The following is a 7022-nucleotide window of genomic DNA, read 5'->3' as shown; positions in this document are numbered from 1 at the left end:
CAATGTGTGCTCAGGGAATGTACTGGGGGAATGAGAAGGTATACCAGATGCTTATGTCTCCCACCACAGCTGAGAGGCATAAGCTTTATCAAAAGAACGGTCTGTAAATGAGGAAGGCAGGACTAATGACCTATTTTTATTCATTCTTAGAAGCTGAATTTTGACAGGGGAAGTCAAAACCTTCAACAATACCTGGACAGCTTCTTTAACTTGAGACATCTTAAAGTAACAAAAGTATTTGCTGAGAGTGAATCGACTCTCTGAGACCTAATGTGTGACATAGGGCCCATGCCCCCCAAATAGCTCTCCACATAGCACCTATCTTACAGTGCCTCATATAAACAGTTGTTCAATTCACACTTCAAAAGATGTTTTCTCCCCTTTCCCCCATCAGAAGAAAAACATATGCTCATTAGAAGAAATGAGAGAAATGCATTAAAAGGAGAAAAATAGTATCACTACTAATTTCACTACTGTTAACATTTGAAGTACTGTATTAAATTTAAAGAAAATATAGGGACCTTTAACTTTATGAAAGAAATGGAGTATTGCAAATAAAATTGAAGTTGTCTTTCTTCTTTCCCCAATCCTGCTCCCTCCCCTAACCAGAGATAACACCTATCATGGAGTGTGTGTGGGGAGAGGGGGATCAGAGGGGGGCAGAAGAAGCAAGCACAGAAGTCCTGAACAGCCAAGCTTTGGGAGGTCTAGCCATAGGCTGCTCAGCCCACAACTGCTCCAATAAAAGCCCAAATACCTGACCCTAGGTGACTCAGGATGCCAGTCCTGCAGGCCAGGCCCCGAGGCCAAGCTTGGGGTCCCTATAGACCTCAGGATCATTTCCCATTTAACATTGCTTGTATTAGTTTCCCAGAGCTTGGGAGAGAAGCCATTTGGGAAACAAAAGAGAGATTTGGGTTGAGACTCAGACCACCAGGGAGCTCCTGAGTTGGCTCTGCTCCTGGTACAAGTGTAGTTGACCACGTGGCCTCAGGCCAGGACTCCACGGGGTGGTTTCCATGGGCATGAATAGGCCCACATCAGCATTCTAGGGAGCAGACTTGGGCTCCAAACAGAAAATGACCCTCTGCAAAGAGAGTGAACCTCTGAGTGTTCACATCTCTTCCCCCATCCCCACCCCCATCCCCACCCCATAATCCTCTCATCACCTGCAGGTTTGCCCCTTGGAGGAGAGGCCACACCTGAACACCTGATGTGCTCTCTCCCTTGTACGCATCAAAGGGGAGGGGTGTTGCCTCTGGAAACTTGGTTGCCCTGTCCTGTCCTAAGGGGAAACGGACTGTGAGGGCATGTGAGGCCATCACATTCTTTTTCTGGGCCACCTTGCCTAGCTTCACAGTGTGTGCCACTTCTGCTCATAACACTGGGCAGAGTGGTGACAGGGGGCCCCCAGCACTTGGCATCACTTGAGCAGGGTGGTGAGTGGTTTAGCATAGCATTTGCCAAATACTTGGTGTTTTGAAAAAACCAAGTTCATTTTAGCTGGTGGTTGGTATGTTATTATCCCACATGGAAGGTGTTAAAAGGCCACACTTTTTACTGTGGAATTCTTCTCTAATTTAAATTTAAACCATTTTAGTGAAAAAGATAGCTGAGTTCTCAGACTCTTAAAAGCTTAAAAGCCCAGCCGGCATAGCTCAGTGATTGAGCATTAACCTATGAACCAGGCGGTCATGGTTCAATTCCTGGTCAGGGCACATGCCCGGGTTGCAGGCTTGATCCACAGTGGGGGGCTGTGCAGGAGGCAGCTGGTCAATGATTCTCTCTCATCATTGATGTTTCTATCTCTTGCTCCCTCTCCCTTCCTCTGTGAAATCAATAAAATAATATAGTTTTTATAAAGCTTAAGAAATCATATTCCAATCCATGTGACCCACCCAGGGTCATGAGATGAATAAAATTCATCTATGTTGCTGCCATTCATTCCTTTACATTTTGGTCTTTTCCATTGAAAAACTGAAATATCAAACATATACTTTTGAAATGTACTTTTTTTCATGAATGAGACACCACAGATTGTTTATATGACAAACAACAGTAAAAAAAAAAAGGTGAAGGGATTAAGAAGTACAAATTGGTAGTTACAGAGTAGTCATGGGGATGTAAAGTACAGCACAGGGAATAGTCAACTAGAGGCCCAGTGCACAAAATTCGTGCATGGGGGTGAGGTCCCTCAGCCCTGCCTGTGCCCTCAGGGGATGTCCAACTGCCGGTTTAGGCCCAATCTCAGGCAGTTGGACTCACTCCCACAATCCGGGATGCTGCATACACCAGTGACCATACTTTTCATACAGGTGAAAGGCATCTTGCTGTTGTGAGGGCAGCTACATTTTGCCCTGATTATAAAAAGTAGTACATAACATGATCCTTCTGAGGCAGTAGTACCATTTTCCCCATCTTATGGGTGGAAAAACTGAAGCAGAGAGAAGTTCAGTAATTGGCTTTGTCACACAGTTATAAGTGTCAGCGTCAGGGCTGACCACAAAATGTGCAAGCCATGCATGTCACTGCTGCATCATCCTGTTTTTTCAGTGTTAGAGTAGGCTTACCAGGTTTTAATTTTTAAATCTAAGAAACTGTTCCCAATATATAGGATTGGGTCCCTAGACCTGGCCAGTGATCAGGGCCGATCTACAGGGTGACCAGCAGGCGGTGTGATCTGGGGGCCCCTGCTGGCACCTGCCTTGGCTGGCTGCCTGGCACCGCCTGCTGGCCAGCCCCGCCCTCTCCCTCCCCCACCGGTCTCCTCCCTTCCAGGGGGCAATACACATCATAGTGACTGGTCATTCCACTGGTCATTGGGCCATTCAGTTGATTTTCATATTAGGGTTTTATTATATTGGATACTATTGTAATAGCTATGTGTGGTGCTAGGTGGGTACTTGAAATATTGGGGGAACACTTTGTAAAGTATATGATTGCCTAACCACTATTCTGTATACCTGAAACTAAAACAAAATAATATTGAATGTAAACTGTAATTGAAAAATAAAAATTTAAAAAAGAAAGCTTTCTTTCACAACTCTAAAGCTAACTTCCAGGGGTAGTAGATTGAACCAAGTGAAATTGCTGGTTTTTGTAAGTCAGAAATGTTGGGTTATTGGTAACTACAGATAGTCCAACCTAATATTTTGGGTGCCGACATCTTTGAGGGTGGGGCAGTCAATTAGCATATTCTCTCCCTGTTGTCTGTGGGTGCTGTCATCTTTGCAATGGAGTGAGGGTCAATTAGCATATTTCTTCTTTATTAGAAAGGGTTATTGACTATACTCCCTATGCTGGACTTTACATACTGGGATTGTTTTTATAACTGGCAATTTGTACATCCTAATTCTTCCCCCTTTTCACCCATCCCCACAACCTCCCTCCAATCTGGCAACCAGCAAAATACATTTTGTATCATATGAGCTTGTTTCTGTTTTATTTGTTCATTTATTTTGGTTTTTTAGACTACAAATAAGTGAAATCATGGCATTAGTATTTCTCTGTCTGAATTATTTTACTTAGCATAATCTAGGTCCATCTATGTGGCTTCAAATGGTAAAATGTCATTCTTTATTATGGCCAAGTAATATTTTATTGTATACTAGAGGCCTGGTGCACAAAAATTTGTACACTCGGGTGGGGAGGTCCCTCAGCCCGGCCTGTGTCCTCTCGCAGTCTGGGACACCTCGGGGGATGACCACCTGCTGGCTTAGGCCTGCTCCCTGGGGGATCAGTCCCAAGCTGGAAGTCAGACATCCCTCTGGCAGCCCAGGAGCCCTCAGGTGATGTCCGCTTACCAGCAGGGAGCAGGCCTAAGCTATAGTCTGACATCCTTAGTGCTGCTGAGGAGGCAGGAGAGGCTCCCACTATCACCGCTGTGCTGGCAGCTGTCAGCCTGGCTTGTGTTTGAGCAGAGCTCCCCCTGTGGGAGCGCACTGACCACAAGGGGGCAGCTCCTGCATCGAGCATCTGCCCCCTGGCGGTCAGTGTGTGTGATAGTGACCAGTCATTCCCAGTCGTTCTGCTGTTGGGGTCAATTTGCATATTACCCTTTTACTATATAGGATAGAGGCCTGGTGCACGGGTTGGGGCCAGCTGGTTTGCCCTGAAGTGTGTCCCAGATCAGGGTGGGGGTCCTGCGGGGGTGCCTGGCCAGCCTGGGTGAGGGGCTGATGGCTGTTTGCAGGCTGGTCACACCCCCTTTAGGGTGAGGGGGCCCCACTGGGGTGCCTGGCCAGTCTGGGTGAGGGGCTGAGGGCCGTTTTCAGGCTGGCCAAGCCCCCCTGGCAACAAAAGCTCCCAGCCTCTCCTTTTTTTCTTTTTTTCTTTTATTCTGGGATTTATTTACCTTCTATAATTGAAACTTTGTTGCCTGAGTGGAGCTCAGAGCCAGCTGGCAGGCGGGAAGCTTGGCTTCCTCCATCACTGGGGCAAGCAAGCCTCCTGCTCGCTCCAACTCCGTGTTCATGGCCGGCTGAAAGCAGGTATCTGGGGTTTATTTACCTTTTATAATTGAAACTTTGTTGCTTTGAGTGGAGTTCAGAGCCCGCTGCGGCAGGCGGGAAGCCTGGCTTCCTCCATCATTGGGGCAACCAAGCCTCCTGCTTGCTTCAGCTCCATGGTTGCTGGCAGCCATCTTGATTGGGTGAATTTGCATATAGTTGCTCTGATTGGCTGGTGGGCATGGCTTAAGGTATAGTGAAAGTACAGTCAATTTGCATGTTTGTCTTTTATTAGTGTAGATAAGTGCCACATATTCTTTATATATTTGTCTATCAGTGGACATTTAGGTTGCTTCCATATCTTGGCTATTGTAAATAATGCTGCAATGAACATATGGTGCATATGTCTTTTCGTAGTGTTTGGGGTTTCTTCAGATAAATGCCCAGAAGATGACTTGCTGGGTTATATGGTAATTCTATATTTAACATTTTGAGGTATCACTTTTTAACTACGGTTTCTTTACCATAGGCGCCTTCACCTATAAAATGAAAGCTTTAGACTAGATGTGTGATCTCAAATCTCCTGCCGTTCTAACCATTTTTATTTAATTATTGTGATGAAATCACGGAGACTTTTATACTCTCAGCACTGCAAAGATGTGTCAGCTCACAAGAGGGTATGAAAATATGGCCTTAGCAATTTCTACAGACTTTCACAATTATCCACACCAGGGGGTCCTCAGAACAGATAACAGCACTGCTGGCAGCATCCTGACTGCTCAGTTTGCAGACTTGATGAGATCAAACTCCAATTTTAACCAAAAACATTTCCACTATTTGGCCCACAGAAAGAAAGGAATAAACAAAAACCTTGATTTGACTAAAATACCAGCAGAGAGGGGCACCATCTGTGACCCTGCAAAGGAATTTTGGAACCGAGTGTCTAAGAGAGAAATTTGCAGGAGAGCTGCAGTATATAATTTACTGTTTTTAATACTGCCCAGGAAACTTACCGAGAAATGAAAGAGAACAACAATACCCAGCCTGCAACAGTTCAGGTGTGTCCCACTTAAGAGCACAATGGGGGGAAATGTATAAATTATAGCCAGTTTGAAAATATAATGAAAGAAAAAATATATTTCAGTTGTCTCACAAAAAGGCAAGATAGCTAGACATAAACTTACCAATACACATGCAGTCACTACAAAAAGAAATTTTTTAAAATTTACTTTTGGAAACAATAAAAAAACTTATTAAGTAGGAAGTATACTGTGTTCTTAGCTGGTAAGATACATAAAAATATCAACTCTCCCTAAGTTGGTCTATGAATTTCATGTAATTCCAATAAAAATGTTAGGTGGATTTTTAAATTAGACAAGTTGATTCTAAACTTATATAAAAAAAGAAACAAGATTTGCCAGTAAAATTCTAAAAATGAAGAGTAATTAAAGGGGAATGGACTAACCATATATTTTTAAATATTATAAATTTCAATAAATTAAAAATACCATTATACAAAACCAGTAGAAAGGATGAAAAAGTCTAGAAATAGACCCAAATAATTACAAGAATGTATAATATGATAAAAATGGCATTAAAATCTATGGGGGGGGGGGTGGCGGCGGGAGGCAGAATATTCAGTAAATGGCCTTGGAACTTCTGGGTAAACACATGGACAAATTCCAAAGGGACTATATTTTTAAAAATTTATTTCAGAGGGTCTACATATTTAAATATAGAAAAGTAAGCTGTAAAAGCAGATGAGAAACCTTAGCAGAATTTTTTCTAAAGGTAGAGTGGGCAGATCCCACTGCTCTACTCTAAGGAGAAGGTCCCGCAGCCTAGCAACAACTCTTATGAGCTGCAAAAGCACCTGGTGACCCCATCCTGACCTTCCAAGGCAAAACAGTATGGCTGCATCTTCCCTTCAATCCAATCTCATGTGACAAAAATGTCTCCTGTGTCCCACCCTCATAGGGAACATACAAGGCAAAGAATTGTGAAGTCCATGGTTTAGCTGAATCAAGTTGACACATTTTAAAACTACCACCATCAAATGACTTGCGATCAAAGCTTTCTATGCCAGCATTATTAGTTATAGCTACTACAAAGGATCTGGTTAAACAAATTATGATAACCTATAAATTGAAATGTTATCATCATAAAAAGAATGAAAACACTATATATCGACATGACACAGTCTCTAATATAATGTGTCAATTAAAGCAGGGAGTTGAAACCAGAAGGTTTTAAAAAGGGAAGAAAACATATTATTATTTGCTTGCATATTCATAAAATATCTGTGAAAGGATACACAAGAAAGTGTTGATATTCATTGATCCCAGGGAGAAAAAATAGAGGACAAGGGTACCAAGAAAATATCCTTTTACACCTATTGAATTTTGAATCATATGAATGTATCTATTTTTAAATTAATTAAATTTAAGAAACAATTGGAAAAAATCAATTGGGTTTATATTGAATATCCAATACATATCCTGCACAGTGCTAGGTATCATCTAGGCCACAAGATAAATCTGACTTGGAATATCTTCTACCTTGAAAAAAACTAAG

Source organism: Myotis myotis, unplaced genomic scaffold (genome assembly GCF_014108235.1).
Source record: "Myotis myotis isolate mMyoMyo1 unplaced genomic scaffold, mMyoMyo1.p scaffold_m19_p_3, whole genome shotgun sequence".
Lineage (NCBI taxonomy): Eukaryota > Metazoa > Chordata > Mammalia > Chiroptera > Vespertilionidae > Myotis > Myotis myotis.
This window is presented reverse-complemented; position numbering follows the sequence as displayed.